Genomic DNA, 15,940 nt, shown 5'->3' with positions numbered 1-15,940 from the left:
CTAATCATGCCTTGGCCATTCTCATTCAAATCATTAATATAAACTACAACAACAATAAGCCCAACACTGATTCCTGAGGAACACTAGTAATCACAGGCCACCATCACCCTCTGCTTCTTTCTATGTAGCCAATTCTCTATCCAGTCAGTTAACTCTCCCTGGATTCCATGTCATCTACATTAGCCACCTATCAGTCTTCGAGCACCTCATCTATGTCTAATTATGATTCATATATTTCAGCCAAGGGCATCTGCAATTTCTTCTCTAACGTCCCAGTGTCCTTGGATATATCTGATCAGGACCAGGAGATTTATATACCTTCATGCACCTTTGGGCATTCACACCTCCTCATCCGAGTATGGACTGACCTCAAGCCATTTCCATTAACTGTCCTAAGTTCCCCTGTCCTCATGCCTTTCTGCAGTAAAAACAGAGGAGAAATATTGAGGATCTTACCCTTCTCCTACGGCTCCACACATAAAATGCTGCTTTGATATCTGAGATGTCCTATTCTCTCCCTAGTCACCCTCTTTCCCCAAATGTACTTGTAAAATCTCTTTGGATTCTTCTTAATATTGTCTGCCAGAGCTATCTCCTGCCCTCTTTTTGGCCTCCTGATTTCCTTCTTAAGTGTGCTCCTCAGTGCCCAGAAACTCCTCCAAAGATACACTTGATTCCAGTGGCCTCCACCTGCCCGATGCCTTTTTCCTGACCAGAGCCTCAGTTTTTCCTCATCATTCAAGCTTCCTTAACTCCCTCCTGCCTTGCCCATCAATCTAACAGGAACATGTATACCTTGAACTCTTGTCATCAGCAACCCTAACACTAAAGCATCTCACTTTATGGACGTCCCTTTGACCACAAACAAGCTTTCTGTCTCATACCATCAAAGTTGGTCTTCCCCCAATTCAGAATTTTAACACAAGGGCTTGCCATGCACCATTGAGGGAATCGTTATTGTGAAGAAATGTTACAGTCGGTGCATTAAATTATAAATCAAATTTGAATTATTGCTAAACAAACTCAGTTGTAGGAAAAGTTTAATTTTACGTGTAAAATCTCAGGTTTTCAGAATTTAATTATTCTCGGTGATTTTCTAAAAATATATATTGAAGTTTTCTTTTTACTCCATGTTTATGTGTTCATATGTGATAGGAGTAGAATTAGGCCATTCGGCTCCTTCGTCTCCTCCACCATTCAATCATGGCTGATCTATAGTTTATGTCCATTTCTCCCCACTTTAGTTTGCGCTCAGTTTTATATTGAATTTCAGATTTTCCAGGACTGGGTGAAGATACTTCAACCTGTTCAGTAATTTGCTCTGGACAAGCACTATAGGGTGATTTCACGAAAGGTCACTGGAGCGTAAATCCCCACTCACGTGACCGAAAATTTTAACTGGGGGACAAGCGTCACTTCCGGTACATGTTAGTGGATGGGAAAACACGCACTTTCACACCCGTTAAAAACATCGAAAACGGCCAGTTTTTGAGCTGCAATTAAGTGAGCCGGTCGGGGTGACCGTGAGGAACAGCTACCTAAATTTACAGTCCAAAAAAAAGATAGAAACTAAGGTAAATACAAGAGGGAGCTGAAGGTGTAAAAACGGCGGAAGTTGATTGCCGACATTTTTCGTGGAGATTTAAAGTTCCAAAATATCGGGAATTATCGCGTTTGCTCGCTGGATTTCATCAAAAGTGGCATTATTGACTTTGTTATCTTTATTCATTTGTTATATGAAAAGTATTAAAAGTTAGAAACCCGTCAGTAAAATTGCAAAATCGCGCATGGTTCTCGGGTGGGTTTTAACATGCAAAATGAAAACGCTTCTGAAGCTACATTTACCATTTAAATAATCGTAAACTCTCAATGCGTTTGGAAATCAATTTTACCGAGATGCAAGCTTACGATTATTTAAATGGTAAATGGAGCTTCAGAAGCGTGTTCATTTTGCATGTTAAAACCCACCCGAGAACCATGCGCGATTTTGCAATTTTACTGACGGGTTTCTAACTTTTAATACTTTTCATATAACAAATGAATAAAGATAACAAAGTCAATAATGCCACTTTTGATGAAATCCAGCGAGCAAACGCGATAATTCCCGATATTTTGGATCTTTAAATCTCCACGAAAAATGTCGGCAATCAACTTCCGCCGTTTTTACACCTTCAGCTCCCTCTTGTATTTACCTTAGTTTCTATCTTTTTTTTGGACTGTAAATTTAGGTAGCTGTTCCTCACGGTCACCCCGACCGGCACAGTTAATTGCAGCTCAAAAACTGGCCGTTTTCGATGTTTTTAACGGGTGTGAAAGTGCGTGTTTTCCCATCCACTAACATGTACCGGAAGTGACGCTTGTCCCCCAGTTAAAATTTTCGGTCACGTGAGTGGGGATTTACGCTCCAGTGACCTTTCGTGAAATCACCCTATATGCTGCAAAGGTTCTCCAGCAAAAAAACTAATTAACTCAGGCATTTCGCGAGCTTCTCATAACATTCATAGGACATGTCGCTTAACATATTGTCAATTTATGATTGTTCTCCTGCGCGATCGCATTCAAATCTGACTGATTGTGGAGAGGATCTTTAAACGTAACGTACGGATGTCTGAATATCCTTGCTGTGGTTCATGATTATTTAGGGTCCGCGAGGAAGGTGGGACGGTCATAAAATCTGCCCCTAATTATTAATATAAACAGTAAGATCAACAATGCGAAAATAACACATCTGATAAAAAACTAAACTGTATTACATTTACTTTAGTGATGTTGAACAGAAACAACTATCTAAATACAGATTTATAAACTAACGACTTACATTAAAAATATCATTTAAATACTAATGCATTTCCAGATGGCAGGCAGCTCTCGCGATCATCCTTACATTTCAATCGCGGCATTAGAGTACATTTAGGAAATCGCTGAGTGTTCTGTGCGTAATAAGCAGCCATGATCAGATGTCTCTGCAATTGACATATGAGATTTTGTGTACTTCATTTCGGATTGAACCTATTGCAATATGCTCTCGTTTGGCAAAGAGCCACAGATTTTATTTGACATGCAGTTAGGTCTTATGTTTCATTTCACAGAATTAGCAGTTGCGATCAAATTCCAAATTTCAGATGATCTCCTAAAGGTTTATTTTCTCGTCAGGAAATGTGGTTTCGGCTGCGTAAGCATTCCTTACCTTAATCGACTCCGCTGAATAAAAATCTGTACTGCAACTGTAATTAAAAAAAAACTAGCTTATACCCACGTCATTAGTTTAAAAAAGGTATTATTTACGAAACATTTCATTCACTTTAGACATACAGCCATTGGGCCACCGAGTCCGCGATCACCCACCCGTACACTAGCACTATCCTAAAAACCCGCAGGCGTTTAGAGTGTGGGGGGGGGGAAACCGAAGCACCAGGAGAAACTCCATGCCGGCACAGGGAGAACGTACAAACTCAGTACAGACAGCATCCCTCGTCGGGATCGAACCCGGGGCTTTGGCGCTGTCAGGTAGCAACTTTACCGCTGCGCCACTATACACCCCCTTATTTACAAAATATTTTCCATTCAAATCTGCATTCCAACATTACGTTAAACGCGGAGGGATGTCTAAATTAATAATTTGCAATATAAGCAAAGATAAGCATAAGATTACACATTATAATAAGGTAAAAGTGCATACGTCAATGAGTGATGATTCCACAACAGAAGCCCTTGATGTTCTGTTGGGTAACCTATATAGAGAAAGCGCCTTGCTTATTCAGCAATCCAGTTCCTATTTCGTAATTGAAAAGTCTGACGAACAGATTTGGTTATGGATAAAATTAGAGAAGCAGTATCAGTAGTTTTGTGTCAATCCGCTGGTCAGCACAACTCCAGAACAAACCACGCGAATGACTCGGGTGCTAATTTGTATCGTGCATGAACTTCTAATTTAGGTTTAATGTGCGCAATTGATATCTCGTACATGGAACGGTATAACGCAAGAACAGGCCCTTTGGCCCGCATTGCCTGTGCTGGACATGATGGCAAGACCATCTCTTATCTACCTGTGCATAATCCATATCCCTCCATTCCCTGCATATCTACATGCCTATAGAATAACCTCTTAAACACCACTATCCTACCTGCCTCAACAACCCCCTACTGGCAGTGCCTTCCAGACACTCACACCCTCTGTGGAAAAAAAATGCTCCGAAAATCTCTTTAAAACCACACCCCTCTCACCTTAAACCCTCTTCTATTTGATTTCTCCATCCCGGGAAAAAGGTACTGACACAAAAAGCTGACACAAAAAGCTGGAGTCATCGGACAGGCAGCATCTCATGAGAGACGTATGGGTGATGTTTTCGGTTGAGACCCTTCTTCAGGCTGTCTGCCCTATCTTTGTCTCTCATCATTTTACATAGTACATTTATTTCCCCGCTTTACAAAAAACGTTCAGTGAATTTTTTTGATTACTTTATATACCTGCATCGGTATTGTGGGTCTACTTGTGGATTACTTCTCAATAAAAATTAGCGGACATTTCCCCCTCTATATTTCCTATTGACCACATAGCCCTCAGTGCAGGAATGTACCTCGCATTTCCCTATCTCCTGACTCTCAGAAGGGTGGACCAGAAACATCACCTATTCCTTTTCTCCAGAGATGCTGTCTGACCCGCTGAGTTACTGCAGCTTTTTTGTCTATCTGCAGATAGATAACAATATCTCCTCCTCCCTGACCTTCCCTGACACAGGTGTGCCTCAAGGACAGACGTTTGGACTCCTGCTCTACTCTCTTTACATCGATGACTGTGTGGCTAGCTAGGCACAGCTCCAGTGCCAGCCACTAATTTGCAGATGACACCACTTTCCTTGGCTGAATCATAGGTAGTGATATGTCAGCATACAGGACAGAGACAGAACACCTGGGTGAATGATGCCACAACAACAACCTCACTCTAGGTCAACCATACCAAGGATCGAATCATTGACTTCAGAAAGGGGAAGTTGGGAGACCACATGCAGTTTTCATTGGTGGGTCAGTGGTGGGGGGGGGGGGGGGGTGTTAGCAACTTCAAATTCCCGGGTGTTCATATTTTGGATGATTGGGGGCCAGCACATAGATGTAATCATGAAGAAAGTGTGCCAAGGCCTCTACTTTCTTGGATGGTTAAAAAGATTTGGAGCATCACAGAATACTCTAACAAACTTCTACACTTCTGCACCGCAGAAGGTATCCTGACTGGTTGCTTCATGGCCTGCTGCGGCAATCCCAATGCACTGGAATGCAAAAGAGGCTGCGATGAGAAATGGACTCAGCCCAGTCCATCATGGGCATAGCCCTCCACACCATCAAAAGCATGTACCTTGGATGCTACCTGAAGAAGGTGTCATCTATCATTCAGGATACCCACCCATCTTACCCCTGCCCTCTTCTCACTGCTACCATTGGGCTGGAGGTACAGAAGCCTGAAGTCTCACATCACCCAGTTTAGAAACACTTACTATACAATAACCATTAGGTCCTTGAACTGACCTGCACAACCTTAATCCTACCTCAGAACTGGGACACTATGGTCCAACTCTTGCACGATCATGGACTTGATCTCTAACTGTTCTTTACACTGATGTCTTGGTTTTTGTTTATTCTTTTTCTTTTCATTATTTTGTAGGCTTGGTACAATGAATGTATAATATATGTATATATATAATATATATACAAATAAACTTTTAATTTAGTTTAGTTTAGAGATACAACACAGAAACAGGCCCTCTGGCCCACCAGGTAGACACAAAATGCTGGAGTAACTCGGCGGGTGAGGCAGCATTTCTGGAGGGAAGGAATGGGCGATGTTTCGGGTCAAGACCCTTCATCAGACTGCTTCCTCTCTCACTGCTCCATTTGGCCCACCAAGTCCGGACTGACCAGCGATCCCCGCACACATACAGTATCCTACACACACTAGGGACAATTTACAATTATACCAATCCAAATAACTTACAAATCTGTACGTCATTGGAGTGTGGAAGAAACCAGAGATCTCAGAGAAAACCCACGCAGGTCACGGGGAGAACATACAAGCTTCGTGCAGACAAGCACCTGTAGTCAGGATCATACCCGGGTCTCTGGTACTGTAAGGCAGCAACTCTACCGCTGCGCCACCATGCCGCCCATTTGTTGTTTAAGTTTGTATGCCTAAATTAAATTCCAAAAGTGTGTACTGAAATATATTGTATGGATATTGTCCAAAAATGAAAAAAATAATTATCTTCCTTCTAATGGCTACCATTATGAAGGTCATTAAAATAATTTAACCTAATTCCCATCTGCACCTTTATTTTTTGTACAGCTCGAGTGAACTGAAGAAACAGCTGAGTTTTATTTGCAACCTGTTTCCTACCTATATCCATAATCCAAGATTTTACATCCAAATAAGGTTGATATCTCCAAACTCATCGATTGCCAATCCGCAATTTAAACAGTATTCTGAAAGAGCAGTCCTATCTTAACTTTATTACCATTTGAAGATTAAAGAAAGGTTTCCCTTTTAGCATTAAAGAAATAAACAAAATAATAATGAGTTGTTAGATGCAGATAAAAGCAATTCTTGAAAATCTGGAAATAAGAGAGACAGCTGGAAATACCCAGTACTCTGAGAATAAACCAAAATAGTCTTTCTACTGATGCCCTCTTAAAAAGACTGGAAACTGGTGGATGCTGTCCCGTTTCCATGGGATTTAACATTGGGGTAGAGAAGCATCTTCAAGTAAGGATGGTCTGAGAAAAATCTGAGATAAAATTGAAGAAATTGGATTTTACATAAATTAACAGATTTTATCCATCCAGCATAGCCATTCTTTGCATCGGATTATGTGACAAAACAAAATAGCATCCATTCTGTGAACTGACTGCAACAACTCTTGAAGTTAGACCACTGCCTTTCAATACTATTCTGGGTCCCTCTACAATCATCCAATAAATCTGTTCATTGATTGTGAATGATAAAAAAACTGGAATTATGTCTGTGTAGTGGGCAACTACTAATTTACGGCATTACTTTGTTGCACAATAAATTGTGAGACATAAATACTTTGTATGTGGTATTTACTGTAGATGAAACTATAATGTTACATCGTTACTAGATACGTTTAACATGGAACTCTGGTATATTTCAGTCTGGAATGTATATATGAGCTGCCAATGTTAATAGCAGCCGTTACATAAGCACCAGACATAGTTTCAGGCTCATATAGTGTAACTTTTCCAGACATTTTAAAATGTTGGCTATTTGCAAAACAACATTACTACTTACCTATAACTGTAGGTGCATTTGTTGTCGTGTTGTTTCTGTGGATTCCTGAAAAAAAGGTTTACAAAGTTGCACCAAAGGAGTAGTGCACAATCAAAAGTTCTTGTTATCAGGTCAGACCTTAATCTGAGGCTCCATATGCTGTCCCAGAAGGCACCCCATGACTGTATTCTGATGAAGAAGAAACTAGTATGCTCAGTTTTCTGACTAAAATAATTATCTGTTGTTGATCTTATTTTTGGAAGTTACTGTGTACAAATTGGAAGCTGTATTTCTTAATTACAACATTGACTTCACTTGTCATAGTATTTTGATAATTAAAGGGTCCAAAACATAGAGGCCAAATAATAATGCCTAGTAAGCAATGAGGATCAATACAACTATGTCTTGATGTTAAATGTGAGTATAAGCAACAGTGCTTGACCATTTGCCTTGCAAGGCAATGACACCTTTGCCATTTGTCTCGCAAGATATTTATTATTTCTTTTTTTTTGCCATCATAATTATTCCTGAATAACCTCCAAACTTCACTAATCCACTTTTTTCTCTTTTTGCATTTCTTTCCAGTTTATTATTATTCTACATTTTCCAACTTTATAGGACAATGATACTGATTTTCAAAACTCTCCCAGTTTTCAGGTCTGTACAATACTCTTAAGCAACAGCATGATCTTCTACTGAACTAATATTATCATTAGTTTAGAGTCATTGAGCCATTCTACACAGAAACGGGCACCTCGGCCCAACTTGTTGGTGACAATTGTCCCCATTGTCCTGCAATTGGACCATATCCATCTAATCCTTTCCAATCCATGTACCTGTCCAAGTGTCTTTTAAATGCTGTTATACCACCTGCCTCAACTATCTCCTCTGACGGTTTGATTCATATACCAGCCACTTTCTCAGTGAAAAAGGTGCCCCTCAGGTTCAGATTAATTCTTTCCCCTCTCACCTAAGGTCTACATATCCATGAGAATAATTTATTTAATGCAAGATCATGACTGAGATCAGTCTTAATACCAGAGAAGGAAATAGGACGAGTTAATACAATTTTATTTGGAGAGGGAAATAAAGATAAAGCAAAGAGGGAAGTAAAATCAATGGAGATACAGAAAGAAGGCAGACAGAAAGATAAATTAAAACGTAGAGGAAAAGCAGGAGTGGAGGACTGTGTACTTTAAAAGAGGTTAAGAATTTGAGAATTATTATGGAATGCAATGGAATGGAATATTTTATTGTCACATGTGACTGGACACAGTGAGTTTCTTTGCTTCTATACCCAATGTATATAATTTTAATACTTGAAGGGTTAATAAATGAATAATAGTTTAAATCATTTTTTTGTAAGTTTTTTGGAATTAGCTGGTCCAAAAAATCATGATCAGAAACAATGGCTTGCATCATTGGAAGTCATTACAGCTGATGTTGCTAGAAAGTCCTGTTTCCAATACCAACAAATACTTTAATAACAAGACCGGCATTAGATTAAAAAAATTAGCTTTTGACCATTATTTACTTCCTACACCTACAATATTTTGTGTCATGTCAAACTTGTTACTCGTACTATTAATAGCAAGGTTATAACTAGACTAACCAATTATAATGGTATAGATGAGATTAATTGGCATTAATTTAATAGTATAAATTTGACAATGTATAAGAATCTGTTTGTCTTGTCGTAGCTTTATAAGACTTTTGTTAGGCCGCGTTTGGAATATAGTATTGTGTGCAGTTCTGGTCGCCCCATTACAATAAGGATGTGGACACTTTGGAGAGGGTGCCGAAGAGGTTTACCAAAATGCTGCTTGGATTAGAGGGTATTAGCTATAAGGAGAGGTTGGACTAACCTGGATGTATTTTCACACTGGTAGACAAAAATGCTGGAGAAACTCAGTGGATGAGGCAGCATCTATGGAGCGAAGGACATGGGCAACGTTTCGGGTCGAGACCCTTCTTGAGTCTGAAGAAGGGTCTCGACCCGAAACATTGCCTATTTCCTTTGCTCCAAAGATGCTGCCTCACCCGCTGAGTTTCTCCAGCATTTTTGTCTACCTTCAATTTTCCAGTATCTGCAGTTCCTTCTGAAACATGTATTTTCACACTTCTGTGTCTGGCATTCTCTGGAACATTGAAGGTTGTCGGGAAACCTGATAGAAGTATATAAAATTATGATAGGCATCAATAGGGTAGACAGACAAAATGTATTCCTCAGGGTAGAATTATAAAAGACATGGGGACGAAGTTTAGTTAAATTATCGTCATATGTACCAAGGTGCAGTGAAAGGCCAAGCTGGCCATCCGCGAGTCACGGCGCCAGACGATGGAGGGCTCTACCCGAGCCAGCTGCCTGCCCCTTTTCCGGGGTTACGTCCGTGCCCGGGTGGGATTAGAAAGGGAATACGCCCTGTCTGCGGGCACCCTGAGGGAGTTCCGGGACCGCTGGGCTCCGCAGGGTGTTGAATGTATCCTCAATAAGGATTGTATCATAGTTGTATAGTAGTTTATTACATGTTTGTATTGTATTATGGTGGTGGGTTCTGGCTTGTTTTATTGTAGTGTAAATATTATTTTTAATAATTGAATAAATTTTTTTGATTAAAAAAAAAAAAAGTGCAGTGAAAAGCTTTTTTGTTATCCAGTCTGCAAAAAGACTATACATGGTTAAGCCGTCCACAGTGTACAGATACAGGATAAAGGGAATTAATGTTTAATGCAAGATAAACTCCAGAAATGTCAGAAGAAAGATAGTCCAAGGGTCTTCAATGAGGGAAATGGTATGTCAGGACCATTCTCTAGTTGGTAATAGGATGGTTCAGTTGCCTGATAGCAGCTGGAGAGTAACTGTCGCTGAATCTGGAGGTGTGCGTTTTCATACATCTGCACCTGATGGGAGAGGGGAAAAGAGGGAGTGACTGGGGCGAGACTAATCCTTGATTATGATGGTGGCCTTGTTGAGGCAGCGTGAAGTGTAGATGGAGTCAATGGAAGGGAGGTTGGTTTACGTAATGGTCTGTGCTATGTCCACAACTCTCTGCAATATCTTACGGTATTGGATAGAGCTGTTCCTAAACAATTATGTGATGCATCCCGATAAAATGCTTTCTATGGTGCATTTGTATACGTTGGTGAGAGTTGTTGGAGGCATGCCGAACCTCCTAAGCCTTCTAAAGAAGGAAAGGCATTGGTGTGCTTTCTTGGCCAATACTTTGATATGGCTGGTCCACAGCATGATGCTGGTGATATTTACTCATAGGCAAAGTTTAAATGAGATCGGCAGGACAGGTGCTGGAGAAACTCAGCAGGTGTGGACAGGTATTGTTTTATTATATAAAGTGGTGGGTGGCTGGAACACGGGTTATGGTGGAGGCAGATGCGATTGCGGTAGTTAAGAGATTTTTAGATAGGCGTATTGATACACAGGGAATTAAGGGATATGATTCACATGCTGGCAGAGGAAATTAATTAATCTTGTCATCATGTTCAGTGTGGACACTGTGGATTAAACATCCAGTTCCTATGCTGTACTATGTAATTTTCTATGCCCCAGCAATTGTCGGTTTTCTATCAGCTTGCAAAACACACACACACTCGTATATATCTATATATAATATTTAAAAATAAATTCCAGCTAAATCTATTTTGATGGGCATATAATTGTAAAATCTGAGTTATCGAGAAATAAATTGGGGAAGGCACAGTGGCACAGAGTTGCTGCCTTACAGCGCCAGAGACCTAGGTTCAATCCTGACTACAGATGCTGTCTGTATGAAGTTTGTACATTCTCCCTGTGACCACATGGGTTTATCCAGGTGCCCCAATTTCGTCCCACACTCCAAAGGCGTACAAGTTTGTAGGTTAATTAGCTTCCGTAAATTGTAAATTGTCCCTAATGTGTAGGATAGTGGTGGTGGTCGTTGGTCGATGCCGCCCTTGTGGGCTTAAAGGCCTGTTTCTAAGCTGTAACTCTAAAGTTCATAAGTTTTAGGAACAGAATAGACCATTTGGCCCATCAAATCTATGCTGGTATTCATTCAATCAAGGCTGGTCGATCTTTCTCTCTCAACACCATTCTCCTGCCTTCACCCATAACCCCTGACACACTTACTAATCAAGAATCTATCAATCTCCGAAAGTCTAAATTGTCAAATTTATTTGTAAATTATAGATTTACTACTGCCTGTTAGGTACTAGCTATTTTGGAGGTTCACTGACTGAAAATTATTAACATTTGACAGTTCACATATCAGCTTTACAAATGGACACAATTCATAAAAACTGAATGAATTGTAAAGTACTCCATATCAAATTACTGTCTGTGCTTCTCTAATGAGATTAAAACAATGCAATGATTTAGCAAGTATATTTGGTTAGCAACTGCTTAACAAATATAGGAACTGAACCTGCTGTTTTGACAACAAATAGTTTGATGTAAGTTGAGACACAGGAACTGCAAATTATGGTTTAAAAAATAAAACACAAAGTGCTGGAGTAACTCAGCTCCGCGGAAAGAGATGGAAATGTAAACTTTCAGATCGGGACCCTCCTTCGGCTTTGAAGTCCACGGGATCAGTCTGAAGAAGGGTCCCAACCCAAAACATTGCCTATCCATGTCCTCCATGTCCTCCAGAGACTGGCCCACTGAGTTACTCCAGCACATCGTGTTTATGTCATGATATAAGCTGTTTGGTGAGCATAAAGAGTTGCCTTTGTCAAATTATTAGGTTAACCTTTTCATTAATGCAGGTCCTTTTAATTGGGATATTGATTGTGATCTCTCTTAAGAAGGAGAAGATGACAAGATCTTATGTAAAATATTGCATTCCACAATTGAAGAAATCAACGCAGAACATTTAAAAATAAGAACCAAAAGATATTAATACATTATTATCTTTTAAATTGGTCTATTTAAATTGGACAAAAAGTAGAGGAAATTATCGATTATGCCTTTTCGTTTGGTGGAATTGCCCAAGGGATTTAGTTTTGTTCACAGACATTGAAATGAAGACAAGCAAAATACATTTTTGAAATCATAAACTAACCCCCAAAGTTTGATACAATTTTTCAGAATGGATATTATAGTTTTTCTGATGTCGAGTTTAGATCAAGATTATTAATTCCCCACAAGTTGTTATCCAACACCGCACTGTAAGTAGTTGGATCAGTATCCACAAGCACTGCATCAAGTGCCAGTCCAATTAAATATACAATTACCACACACTATTCAGGCAGCTGTGACATGGCAATCAACATTCTCTACAATCTTGAAATCATAACACTGAAATATTATTTCATGTAATTGAACTCTGGGGTGGTTATATCATCTACCTACCACAAAATCATATTAAAATCGCAAGCTGAATGTCCTGGGCACGAACAATAAATTTGTTAACATGGGACTAACAAAATAATTATCTCGTTTTCAGACCCAATGGATTAGGCACCCTTCAGTGTTACATCTAACCTATTGCAATGTCATTGGAATGGCAGACCAAAGATGTATTTGTGGATTGTTCTCTCAGTAAATCTGATTTTAATTAAAGAAAAACAGCAAGGCTGACTCTGTTGCTCATGAAGAGCTCATTTGGATTGTTTTGCAATCTTATCAAATGAAACATAAAATCATCAATCACTTCATGGAATTAAAACAAATAATAGAGAACATAATATTTAATATACAACAAATGTAAATCGATAAATATAATGTTGCTACAAAATAAATCCCACTTCATCAATTACTACAAAGCAAAGAACACAATGCCTTTACAACTCACAAATAAAGCAATGAACTATATTACACCAGGAAACAATAATTAGATCAAGTACAATAATGCACTATATCACTTTGTGATTAAAATAGCAGCATTAATTATGCCTGGCAACAAGTAATTTTACTGATTTTATGTGGGATTCTTTACATCAATTTTCTTTGTATGTTCCAGTAATAGACCAAAGCCATGTGGGATTCAGAAATGGCAGTCTTTGGTAAAGTGGTGCTGTATTTGAGCACGTTAGATAAGTAAAGTAATCTGTACATGAAATGGATGATCAAGAACAAGGAGAAAGGAGATCCCAGGCAAGAGTTTCCGCTGAGCAGTTAAACATGAATAAATTATTCTGGTTAAAAAATGTCCTTTATTATGAAAGGAAGACCTTTCAAGCAGCCATCTACAAATTAAAGTAGACAATGTGTAGGCAACAGGTGCTGTGCTGCAGAAAAACGTTAAAGAAATACAGATGGTGTACGTGTCCAGTGAAATTATCAATGTCACTTTAAACAGATTACATGCATGAACTGATATTACTGGTTCCATGATTCATCAATGTATTTTCACCTTGAGGTTTGTACTAAGCAGCCTGAGAAAAAAAATGTAGCTCAATGTGTTGCTCAAGAAAAGAGATAAATTAGGGAATCAAATTAACATGTCTATGTTTCATTAAGACGTGGAATACAGTGCTACATTCAGAAAGTTTATACAATAATCTGTTGTATTTTAATATAATATGGGGGGGGGGGGCGGGGTAGTGTGTGTGTGGGGGGGGGGGGTGGTTAGTGTGTTTGTGCGACGCTGCAGCCCCCCCCCCCCTCCCCCCCTCCCGCAACCACGCGTTGAGGGGACGGGACCCAACGGGTCCCACTTGGTCTATTACTAATAAAAGCTTTGGGCAGGATAAAGAGACCATGTTGACAACAGTTATATAATCTAATCTTAACCTACCGAATCAAACCTTTCTCGATTTAAGATTTAATAAAATATTAATTTAATTATAAGGTTTTTTACTGGACAATCCATTTCATTCTAATTTCTGCATTAATATAAATGCAGTCAAATGGTAAATGTTCTGTGCAGAAGGATAGGTACAAGGTGCAGTCTGGTGACACTAAAGGTGATAGGGGATCTTGTAAAGAACATGTTGCAACCAGCAGGATAACCAGTTAACTCAGCGGGTCAGAAAGCATCTCTGGAGAACATGGACAGGTAACGTTTTGGGTTGGGACTCTTCTTCAGAATCTGAGTTTCTCCAGCACTTCATGTCTTTATTTTGTACATCAGCATCTACAGCAGTCCTTGCACCTTTTTTTTTAAACATGCGATTGATTTTCAGGTCTAAATAAAATATCAGGAATAAATAAAATATCATATTCGATTATCAACTAAAGCTTATTTTACCTTTCACGCAATGTAGCTTAGATTCACATGCCACAAACGGCTTCTGATAACTTCCATCATTCCAACTCATCCAAAGATGCCAATAGCATCTGCAACAACAGAGAAAGAGGATTCGCCCGTAATTATTAAAATTGAGAGGCGCTTTTCGGAAACGACCCAAAGGATGTGTAAAATATTATCATTTTATCAAACCCATTTTACAAATACCGTTCCAGAATATAATCGCAAAGAGGTATCAATCCGGTTCCATCAAATATGACGGAATATTTAAACATTTCATTTACAACACCGCAAATCTTATCGTGTTTAATTTATAACATAAATACCCCGATTCGCGTGAAGAAAGTCAGGGAGGAAGAGACCTGTTGGTTGCACCCCAGAAGCCGCCAATGTTCTGTCAGATAACCTATATACCACGTCCCCCCCCCTCCCCTTGCAGCAGGTCCAGACCGTATTTGGTCTTTGGGAAGTACGACGGGTGGATTTGGTTGTGGGATTAACTGTCGCTTTCTCGTATCAGGATAAATTTAGAGAAGCTATGTCAGTAGTTTTGGAGGCATTCTTCAGCGATTAATCCAATCATCATCATGTGTCCTGAGACTTTGCACGGAAAACATGTGACATGTTTTTTGGTCGCTAGATACTTCCACCAGATGGAACATTTGGTCGAGGAACTCTGCATCAGCAGAAAGAGCAAACGCGCGTCATGCATTCCCACTAAAATACGTTATCGTTTCCTAATCGTCGCTGGTTTTAAAGCCAAAACCAGAAAGTAAATTTTGACTGTTATCCTAATATATGGCGTTTTGCAGATTGTTATCCTATGATTAAAAATACAGAGCATGTTTGCCCGCCGAAATGTTGCATAAACCCCTTACAGAAAGGATCCCAGCGATTCGTAATCTTGTTAGATCCTCTAGTTCAAAGCCCAAGTACAAATGGCAAAATTAATTTCATTTGTAGTTTACGTCGATCTTTGGTTTCTATTCATTTCAAATCTTTTAAACCAGCAACTTGGTCTTAAAACAAGAAAGTTAGTGATTTAAGAGGTGGAAAATGCATTAATTCATCTTCACGAATATGAGCCCAATCCCTATCTGCGCCTTAGTTATTAGTATTATTGGACGTTGCTGAATTTACATGATATGGGAACCTGATATGGGGAACAACAGTTCTGCCAGTAACTTTCCTACCACCAGTTTCCTATCCCCACAAAAATTGGGGAATACTCTGATACCATAGACTTGCCAGACTTGGAGTTAGCATTCATCTCTGCAACTGGATCCTTGACTTCCTGGCCAACAGACCCCAATCAGTGAGGATAGGGGACAATAATCCATAACACTAGCGCTCTGCAAGGATGTGTTCTCAGCCCTCGTCTTTACTCCTTATACACCCACGACTGTGCAGCCAAGCACAAATCTAATTCAATATACAAATTCGCAGACGACGCCACCATTATGGGCTGGATATCAAA

General features: G+C 39.5%; 1 long non-coding RNA gene across 2 annotated transcripts; it reads right to left on the bottom strand.

The window, feature by feature from the left end:
- Positions 1 to 2,733: 2,733 nt before the first annotated feature.
- On the bottom strand, positions 2,734 to 14,875 carry LOC116987840. Of its 2 annotated transcripts, none has more exons than XR_004415805.1 (5): positions 14,826 to 14,875; positions 14,464 to 14,552; positions 7,298 to 7,342; positions 3,188 to 3,224; positions 2,734 to 2,963 (listed from the first exon to the last, which is right to left on the bottom strand). It is a non-coding gene; the product is annotated as an uncharacterized LOC116987840 (long non-coding RNA). The 2 variants fall into 2 exon arrangements; XR_004415804.1 differs by having other exon boundaries at positions 14,790 to 14,834.
- Positions 14,876 to 15,940: the final 1,065 nt, after the last annotated feature.

Source organism: Amblyraja radiata, chromosome 26 (assembly GCF_010909765.2).
Source record: "Amblyraja radiata isolate CabotCenter1 chromosome 26, sAmbRad1.1.pri, whole genome shotgun sequence".
Lineage (NCBI taxonomy): Eukaryota > Metazoa > Chordata > Chondrichthyes > Rajiformes > Rajidae > Amblyraja > Amblyraja radiata.
Note: the sequence above shows the minus strand (reverse complement) of the source record. Positions and strands in the feature narration are given on the sequence as shown.